Source organism: Nipponia nippon, unplaced genomic scaffold, assembly GCF_047370975.1.
Source record: "Nipponia nippon isolate SJK-2023a ecotype South Korea unplaced genomic scaffold, ASM4737097v1 scaffold_8, whole genome shotgun sequence".
NCBI classification, from domain to species: domain Eukaryota; kingdom Metazoa; phylum Chordata; class Aves; order Pelecaniformes; family Threskiornithidae; genus Nipponia; species Nipponia nippon.
Genome location: NW_028262402.1, coordinates 24364929 through 24375372, shown reverse-complemented (window position 1 = coordinate 24375372; position 10444 = coordinate 24364929). Strand labels below are relative to the sequence as shown.

Genomic DNA, 10444 nt, shown 5'->3' with positions numbered 1-10444 from the left:
GGACAGGTCTGCAGTGGTGGAAATTCAAATACACTGCACGTTTTACAGTATTACATCTCTGCTTGCAGAGGCGATGAAGTGTAATGCTCATTTATATAAGGAAAAAAATAAATGTGATTGTCATTTCTTCACAAATGTTCACGGACAGTGATTCTTCAATAAAGGGAAAGAAATCGTGCTGCCACATTTTGTCTCGGAACAAATGTTTTTCCCAGTTGGTGTGCTCCCTAAATGGAAAGTGTTAAGAGATTGCTGGTAGGCATCCTTCAAACTGAAGGTGAGAAAATGAGCGTTTGCTTCAATGATAGGCTGTGATGCTCAATGGTCAACAACTTCCCATTTGGCTGTGCCAATTAGGAGTCCAAAGGAGGTCTTTCTGGTTGTTTTAGCTCTGAGTCATGCCAGATAGATCAATTCAGCTTCTGCGTTCTTTCGGTAATTCATATATTTCCTTTGGTAATGAGTACATACACGGTCCCTCAGCTGTGTACACTAAGCAGTGGGGCAGGGTGCAGTGCAGCTTAGAAATGCTTACTGTGTCTCTGGATGGAATTTGAAAATCCTGAGTTTGGCAGTGAGGCTCCTCATGCAGTGGAGAGCTAAGCAGAAATCCATTCATTAACACCGAAAGGAGGGAGCTGCCCACATCTGCCTACTGGGAACAACTAAGCCAAGGGAATGGTCTTTACTGTTACTGGGTATCTCAGACTACTGTTAGCTCTATTGCTATTGGCACCACGCAGAAAAGCGGTGGCTCAATCCTGCAGAGTAAGATGTGTCACTTACCTAGAAATACAATTTTCTGCAAGACTTCAGAAGCTGTTGACAGGTCCCGCCTGTATAGATATTGTAGCCCTCCCCCCTCCTTGATTTGAAGGATGAGAAAATAGGATGCTGTTATTGAGTAAGTAAGAAATGATACGCATTGTGCCGCGCTGTTCTAAGTCTAGGCTAAGTTCAGATTAACATTTGTTAAAAGTAGTAAGTAGCTGGCAGTGTGGGATGGGATGTTCTCTGGAGCTTCAGAGAATCTTCACAGAACTTTCAGGCGGGAAACGGAATCCAGTGGTTACTGCCTGATGGATAGCAGGTTAGTATGATGCCCGTAGGAGAAAATCTGTGCAAATTAGAAAGGTATTATAATTATCAGTGATATGTACCTTATTCAACTTTCACAACAATTGCAAGCTAAATTCTTTCCATCAACAGCAGTACAATATCTGTGCATATATGCATATGACAAAGTATTGTCGAAATATGAAATGAGGTCAAATATTCAACGCAGTATGAATATAGCAAATATCTGTGAAACACAAGGATTCCGCACAAGAATTCAGTCACACAACACGTGACGTGGGTCACATAGCCCATGCTGTGCGGATTTTATCATAGAACACGCGGCGTATCCTGTCACACAACACACGATGTGCTAATTGTATCATAAAAGTAGTGCAAATCTCCAAAACGACAAACTGGAGAAGCATTTCCATGCCTTCGCTTAGACAGCGTTAGACTTTGTGTGGCAGGTGACAGAAGAACTACATCAGGAAAATGATCCAGATGAAAACTGGCTTAGCCAGAAAAGAGATTATTCTTTAGCCAGGCCAGTCGCCTGGGTCTCTTTAGCCAACAGTGACGGTGCAGGCACAAAGAACCGAGAGAAAAGCAAAGCAGTGAGGTCTACCTCTTTGAGCAGTGTGTACATTCATCCTGCAGGTAATGTCAGCAAAGGCGATGGAGTAAACCAAGTACTAAAGTGCTCAAGGTGTTATTTCCTGCAGAAAAAAATCTGCATTGAATTCCAGCCAGAGAGACTTCCCAACATTTTTATTCCTACCTTTCTTCTTGAGCACATAGTGCTTGGATGGAGCTTTTCAGAGGCCTTGTTCTGGCTCCAGAGACCGTCCGTTTCCTCGGGATCCAAGACAACCCCATCACTGAGCCTTCTGGCATTTTGAGTGGTATTTGTTTGTTGTTTAGCCTTTTTCTCTAAAACTGTGTGTTGTATAGCATTTTTATCTAAAACTAGAAAGTTTTCTAGGCAGGTGTGAACAGTTCATTTTGCCTAACATCAGGATCGAGATTACCACTAAGAATGTGGTCAGGACCAGTTAGGTCAGGAAGACCAAAAAACCCTTAGACCCATGCGCCTTCCTTTCTGTCCTTAAGTTGAGCTGACCTCAAGAGACTATAAATTTCTCAGATTTGGAAACTTAAAAACCTCAGGATATGTTGTTATTCTTGTCCATACTCTCCAAGTGGTAGAGAGCTGTGCAAGTGACTCAATAAAATTCAGCACTAAGGTGCTAAGGCCTTGTCGTTCCTTGCCCTTCAAAAGTATACAGCCTGCAGGAACGTAAAATCTGAAATGAAAGAAACCTTGGTTCCGTGTATCTATTTAATAGCAGCCAATTTCTTTGACTGTTCTTCTCTGAGGCAGCGAGCAAACAGGGAGCAGGAGACGCCTCATAAGGATGATATTCATAGGATTGTTAGTCCAGGCTGTGACACAGCAAATAAATCCATATAGTGGAACTGTGCCGCCCTTTCAAAGTACTGAGCAAATTAAGGCTTTCAGAAGTGCAAGAATATATCCAAAATACACTCAGCACGACAAAAGCTTCAGGAAAGTATAGGACTAATCACGCCATGCCGCTCTCTGCGTAACAGTAGTACGCTGCGCAGTAAGGTATTTCTCTGCCCTGCGTGGCTCTGTGTTCACAACCATGCTTCAGAGAGTGCTCCGGGTTATTCCCAAGGCCGTTGCAGTGTGAAGTGTATCAGCTCTATCTTTTGCTATTACCTTCTCAAAGCTGGCGTGACCATTTCTTTCCTTCAGCAGCGGGTGTGTTTTCTTTGTTGATTTATGAAGTTGAGGGGTAATCGCTCCCTTACAGGGCAGCAGCATGTAAATGTTTTACAATTACTAAAACTCTCATTGATACCATGCCTCGCCTTGAATCTATTGTCTGTCAGTATGTAAGGTAGTTTGAAAGCCCGCCTCTCGAATGGGTATGTATACATGTGTATGCCTGTGTGCACATATGTCTGACTTTTATGCATTTTTAAATGGGAATAAAGAAGTTCTTTGAAGGATATTGGAGGCACTATGAATTAGCTTTCATCAGCAGAATATGGTTTCAACTGGAAGACGGTAGCATTTATGAGGGGAAAAATGTGGATTTCTTCCTTTGCTCACTAGCTACGTACAGCAAACGTATACTTTAAAGTTGATTTTCTTGGCCTCGTTAATTTTCTGTAAAAGGACGCAGTGTATCAGCAGAACACCACTTGGGTCCCATAGAGAAAGTCTACAGGTAATATACTGAAAACATCAGAAATTTGTGTCATCATTCAGATGTATTTTCTGGTGTGTAAGGAATAGTACACATTCTGCTCATCAACACAAAACTTTCTGGCTTGAGCTGTGTAAGATTTCCAGACAAAATACTGAGCTTGACACCTTCAGGAATAGTAGCGTAGATAGCTCAGTTGCCTCATGCTCAGTACCTTACAGCTGAGTCTGGACACCAGTGGCGCCTTGAAGTCCTTGTCTCAGCATGATTCCCTGAGATACTCAGGCAATTGGAAGATGTATTGGTGAAAATTGGTATGGAGGACAAGTGAACGGCCATTTCCTTGAATAATGTCAGTAGAATGGATTTATCTTCTGCCCCAGGATCTTCTGCTTCAGCGAGACGTACAGGAGTACGTGAAGCAGCTCAGGTGGTTAGCTTGGAACCGTGTCTTCAGTCCCAGTGTTCAAGTTTTGCATGAATCTATTTGAAAGAAAAGGTGAATCATGACAGGCTCAGTCCCCATGTCAGCTACAGCATTCATCTTAGTGGTCTGGAAGAGGTGACAATGTTTGCAGATGACACTAAACCATGCAGAATAGTAAGGTAAGGACTAGTCGTGAGTAACTGTGAAAGGACCTCCTCAGATGGTTTAAGGACCAGGTCAGGAAGCTCAGGGTAGATAAATGAGGAGGGATGCACATGGGGAAAGAGACACACGCAACTTGACATACACAGCAGTGGACACGGAGGTGATCATCGTAATAGCTAGTCCTATGAAAACACAGTTCAGTGCTCAGATGGAGTTCAAAACCAAGTGAAATGTTAGGAACTATTAAGAAAAGAATGTAGCAGAGAAACCAAAATTTTCACACTGTTTGAGTCCATAATGCATCTGCAGTTTGAATACTGGGTACTGCGCTGCTTCCTCTCCTTTCAAAATGTAGAGGAGCAGGAAAAAATGGAGTAAAGGCTGACAACAATGTAAAGCCTTTAGGAATAATAAATGAAAGGTGACTGGAAAAGTGCATGACGGAGATCTGTAAAATAGTGATTGGAGTGGGAAAGATGCTTTGGGGATATTTGTTCACCGTCTTACCTTATCGAGGGAAGATGGGGGTAGTGTGTGGCATGTTCAAAACAAAGAAAAGGTGGTGGTGGTAACCCACAGCCACACTGCCGTTCTCTGTCACAAGGTGCTGTGAATGTCAGAGGATTTATTTAGATCGGTTCAAAAGGTGTTCAAAAGGTATTCAAAACATCAGGGAAAAAAACCCCAACAACTCCAAAGCTTTTATGAATTCAAAGATACCTTATTATCAGCTCAGAGATAGCTTTGGCTGGGCGAGGATCCGAGCACAGACTCTGAGCATAGGTCACATGCCACGATAAGGACTAGGAAAGTTTGCTTTATCCGTCCAGTGCTTAAACAATTTCATAGACAGCCACTCTGGACTATTTTGGCTAGAAGTCAGTCTGCTCTAGTATGGCCTTTTGTTATTCTGTGTATGAGAACATATGTATGTATGTTCTTATACATATGAGTGGGAGAAAGAAGGACTTATGTCTTAAAAGTAGCTGTTTAAACTATTTTGAGAAGACTTTTGAAGTATCAGTGTTCATTACATTGTGAAAAGGTTGGGAGGAATAGGCAGTTGTTTAGTTTAGATAATGAAAATGTAAACATTGTCAGTGAAAATACAGTTTTGGTCACATTTCATTTCACTCCAGAGCTCTTTTCACTTTTTAAGAGGCATTAACACGTAAGTTTCATCTTCCTTGCCTTTTCCTTGAAAGAGATGGGTTTATTTATTTTTTTCCTGTTGGCTTCAGCAGGACTAAATTTCAGTTTTCAGAGGCATGTTGGCTTTTGTAAGGCTAGATTTCCATTGTTCAGAAGCATATGTAGAATCTTCAGAAAAACCCAGTGTGCCATGTCAAGTACACCTTTTTTCAAGCTAGACAAAGGCTTGTCTCCTCTTCATGTTAAATAGGTATCTTGCTATCGATGTTTAAGCATGTTATCTTTAAGGAATCACATTGATTTTGCCTGTGTCTGTGTGACTTGGCTCTTTCACTAAAAACCAAGGAGGATTTATATATATATATCTATCTATCTATCTTTTTTTTTTTTTTGTAGCAACAAACTGGATGCCTTGAACTTACAGTGGTGAATAAAAGTAGTAGTGCCATAGAAGTCAAGTATTAACAAGCTGTGTGTTCAATTTAAACTTGTCGTTTCTTCAGTTTCCTAGAGTTCTGAAGCTTTCTTTGGAGCACTGTTGCTTCATCTTGATTATCTTGTGCTCTCTGGGGAAATGACTGCTCGGGAAGGTCCATTTGTGTTTCTGTTTTAGTCATCGGCAATTTTGACATTGTTTTCAACAGCAAGAGCAGCTAACCTCATTTTTTTCTTTTCTTTTTTGCTGGAATGTTTTGATTATGATGCCTCTTCAAGGATGGACTTTATCTTCTTGAAAGGTAATTGCCTCCAATTCTAAGCCTTTGCAGCTCACAGAACTGTCCACCTCAGAGTCTATTCAGTCTGACAAAAGACTGTGTACAAGTTCTTCATTATTTTGGTAGGGAGATAGTAGGTACAGCAATTGCTGATGATTAACACACTGTCACACCACCTTCGAACAAACTGAAGAGGCAGTAGAGGATGGGAGACAACGAGAGGTCGGTAACTTTAACCTTTGCGTTTCCTGGATTCCTTTGTTTTAATTCCACAGGCTCAGTATCTTATTTATGCATTTTCTTCTGTGTACATCTATGGATATACTTGTCCCTGAAGAAGTTACTCAAGGTTATCCTTGGAACTGTTTTCTTTTATTTCTCAGTTGTTTTCAGAACTGCAAAGGTTAATTAAAGCAAAGTACATGACCGGAATTTTTCAACCGCTCAGAATCCGCTTTGAAGAAAGCAACTAACATGAAACACTGGACCAGTGAGAAGTATAATTCGTATGAAACGATTGGTGTTAGCACCACTCCTAGCCTTTTGAATGATTCTGCAGAATATGCTGAACCCCTCCCTCTCCCCTTTCACAAAGCCAGAACTTAGTCAGCAGTTGATTTCACTCTTCATTATTTCTGTTGCTTTGCTTTGCAAGGAGCTTAAGCTCCTAAGAATAGAAGTTGTGTTTACCAAGAGTGTGCGTGATTGACTGCATTGCTAATGAAAGCAAGAAAATGACCTGAGTGACCTCTGAGGTGGAACTCTGAGGGCTGCTTTCCTTAGCCCACCCAACAAGTCCTCTTCTTCTGTGCTGACTTAGAAGATTGACCTCCCGGTTCAAGGGTTGTGACTTATTCCCAGGGTGCTCAATAACCTGCCACCAAAATGTCACCAAGGTACCACCAAAAGCTTTCATACTGCAGGCTCCAGTTTAACAAATAGGTGTCTCCACCCAGGAGACAGAGACACAGAAATTTGCCACAGAAACTATCTTCAGCTATCCTCACTTCAGAAGGTCACCATCTGAACCCCAAAAGAGAATATGAACAGGAGACAGGTACAGCAAAAAGTGTGTAAATGTTGTGTCAGTTTACCCAACCTCATGTTTCTTCTGTTGGTGAAAGTAATGTGCAACTCTACTGAGAAACCTTTCAAAGCCATGTGTCTTGACAAATTTGTTCTGTATCACACAGTGAACTCACAAAGCAGAAGCTCTAGAAAAAGGGTGTGCTAATTTTGTTACGAGGGCACCACTACCAGCTTGGAACAAGGAGATTGTGTTTCTCATGAAGAAGTGATGTGAAGATGGCGTTTCCTAGAAAAAGCATGCTAGAGTGGCAGGAAGGCAAGACAACAGCTTTTCTAAATTAGAAGGTAAAATTACACGTCTCTGCCTTCAAGTAGGTTACTTGATCCAGGGAAAGTTTCTTGGACAGAACTGGACTGTCAGCTGTCAGGCTCATACGTCCTATGTCCAAGCTGAGGCTGTGACCCTCAAACCTGGTCTGAGGGAGTTCACGCACATTTGCGAGGACCTCAGCAGGGACGGACACTGCTTGTTCAGAGGGGGCCCCAGCAATCCCAGGGGTGTACAAGCCTGACTGCAGGGTCCAGTGGCAGAAGTGGGGCTGGGGCTTCTCTCCCTAAGAAGAAAACGTCCTGGAATGCATGATACCTGTTCACAGTACCTTGTAAGAGTTTGCTGCCTTTCTCTGCACCATTCTGAAAGGGCTTCTGCTGAAAGAAGAATTGCAAGCACTGCTTTTAAGCTTCTCCCTCCTCTGTCTCCACTGTCCTGTACATGCTGTCTTACAGCATCTGCTGTTACATGCCTGTGCTTTCCATGAAAACAATATCTTACCAGTTATTCTGGAGACTGGCTTTTACAGCTGACCCCCCCCCCCCCCCCAACCCACCCCATTCCTGCTTTTGGAAGTCACAATTAAAGAACAGATTTAATCCATGAGAAAAATAACACAGACTTACATTCAGACGATGTAAGACAGCCGCCGCTGCTGCTGCTCCAGGAATTTTTCATACTCTGACGACTGCTTGGTCAGCACAGCGAGAATAGGATTATCTCGCTGCCTGTCTCTCGAGAGCATTAGTGAAGTCCAAGACAGGCTGCTGGTCAATCCTTACACCCGTCTCTCGAGAGCATTAGTGAAGTCCAAGACAGGCTGCTGGTCAATCCTTACACCCTTCCCCAGGCAGTAAAGGGGAAATCCACACGCAAAGAGCTGTACTGGACAAACCCAGGCCAAAATAGTTCAAAGAAGGGTAACAAGTGGGTATAGGTGTCTAGGAGGCTGGTTCTACAAACGCAGCAGGACACCAGAGCCCTGTCAGGGAAGCCTTTGTGCAGCCTCTCTCTCCTGAAGTATCTCCCAGGTTATACGAGGCTCTAACAGGCTGGGCTAACAGCCCAGGAGTAGGGTACAAGCCTCTTCCACTCAGTAAATCCTCCTCAGACGGGCTGTAGTGTTGCATGCCTAACAGTTGTTAAACAGCTCTCAGACCAGAGATGGCTCACCTCTGGTGAGCTCAGCCCTCACAGCTGAAAACAGCTGTCTGGGTAGGCAGTCTCCGGGACAGTTAGGGCCCAGCCCAAGCAGCACAGAGTGGTATGTCTGCCGACCTCTCTGCAGTGCTGTGAACAGAGAGAGTGCATGCTGCACCCTTGCTACGGTCAGCCGTCTGCTCCAGGACAAAAGAAGCTCAGGAGGTCGGTGGAAACTCTTGGCAGCAGCCCCCAAAGGAATGGTTCCTCATGATTTTCAGCATTGTGCGGAGCTTTGATATTGTTTAGGGGATGTCAACGTGTACAAGAAAAGACTGTGGTTGTCATGCCTGGAATTGCCATGGGGCCAAAGGAAGGTGAGTAGCCCAATCCCATTTTGGAGAAACTAATAATAACGCTAAAAAACACTGAGTGACGTCTGAGCAGGTAACTCACATAGGGTTCCCATGGAAACCTGACCTGTAGCCGTATTGGTTTGTAGAAGCTGAAAGGTGTATTTGATGAGCTGCCACCGTGCATGAGGTCTGTGGCCTTTTAAGCTGCTGTGACTCTAAAACCATAACCCTGGAGGATTCAGATCTGTTCTTCACCTCCCAACCGACAATTTCCAATCCGGCTGGCATACAGACAAAACTGCAGAGGTCCACTAATGGATTTCATGATAAGCTATGAAAAAGAAGCTTTTGGCTACAAGCTCACCACCCATCCCCAAGTCCCTGACATTTCATAATTTCCTACGTTTCTTCAGAGCACAGCTGCTTTTAAGCAGAGCGTTCGTCAGCTAAAGAAGTGCAAGAGCTCTTCTGCTTGCTTTCGTTGAGATGCTCTGTGGTGACAAACTTGCCCTTCGGCCAGTGAAGACAGCTGCATGCCAGGAGTGTCTCGAGGAAAAGAGGCAGTAAGTTGTGGCCGTGCGTTAGAAGGCAAAGTCACCTAAGTGCTCCAGGAAGGGGAATGTCCTCGTGCATTCGTAGTTCACATGAATAAGCACGCTTCCACTCTCCCTAACTGAAGTGCAGGCACCTTAGAGTCTGACTTTGTCTCACTTGTCACAGGCGATGAAAACTCATTAAATTTGGGTTGAAATCCTGACCTTATCACAGACTTTTCTTCTGTTATGACCTTGGGCATGTCCCATGTTTTCTCTGTTTCTGTCATGGTCATAAGCTTTTCAGGACACATTTGTACGAGGATATTGCATAGCTTCTTCATAACTTGGCCCTGATTTTAGCATGGGCATTAAGCTACACGGTCACAGAAATGAGAACCGTTTTCTGCCAAAGAATAATTTTCTGCTTTCTTTCCTGACACAGTAATTGTTTGCCTTCCTTTCCTGACAGACACACAGTATGAAGAACATTCTGCAAAAAAACCCCACCTGTTGAATCACAGGAGTAGGTTAAGCCAGTCCCAATAATTTGACCTGCTTTGCAAGACAGCAACTGAACAAAAAAAAAAAAGAAGATTGCAGATAAACGTGAGTTTTGCTTAGAACCAACTCTGCAGAATACTAAATGCCTTACTTTTAACACTAAGAAAACCAGTTCATGGCCAGTAGAGGGCATGTGACTTCAAGACTTGGGCTCATGGCTGTGGTCTCACCATCTTGAATTTAAAAAAATAAAACCATTCTAGGTTACTAAAAATTCATACCATTAGTGGTTACTTCCGTGCTGTACCAGATGTTGAAACCTTTCAGTCAAAGTTCCCCCTGAAGTCAGCAGAGGCTGAGAACATGGCAATGAAAGAAAGAGTTACTGATTCATCCTTTCCTGAATTACCCACTTCCTGCTTCCTAACATCAAGATAAGCAGGAGCTTTACTCAACCAACATTCAAGTAAAAGGACCACCTACAAAGGGACTTGTCTGCCCCCAGTTACAGGGAGCTGCATGCTTGTCTGAGCTGGTGCAGTTATTCCTTTTTATTTTCACTGTTGTTTGTTAAAACCTTTAAAGTGAACAGAATAAAAAAAGAAGAGAATAGAATAGTTGCAGTTGGAAGGAACCTAAACCAGTCATCTAGTCTGCCTGCCTGACCACTCCAGGGCTGACCAAAACTTAAAGCCTCTTATTAAGGGCATTGTCCAAATGCCTCTTTTTAAGGCACTGACAGGCGTGGAGCATCGTCCGCCTTTCTAGGAAGCCTGTTTCAGTGTTTGACCACCC

At 43.3% G+C, this 10444-nt stretch overlaps 1 long non-coding RNA gene across 1 annotated transcript; it reads right to left on the bottom strand.

Moving 5' to 3' along the window:
* Window positions 1-1382: 1382 nt before the first annotated feature.
* On the bottom strand, window positions 1383-9746 carry LOC148050520 (uncharacterized). The gene is made up of 3 exons (XR_015700992.1): window positions 7743-9746; window positions 4396-4495; window positions 1383-3779 (listed from the first exon to the last, which is right to left on the bottom strand). It is a non-coding gene; the product is annotated as an uncharacterized LOC148050520 (long non-coding RNA).
* Window positions 9747-10444: the final 698 nt, after the last annotated feature.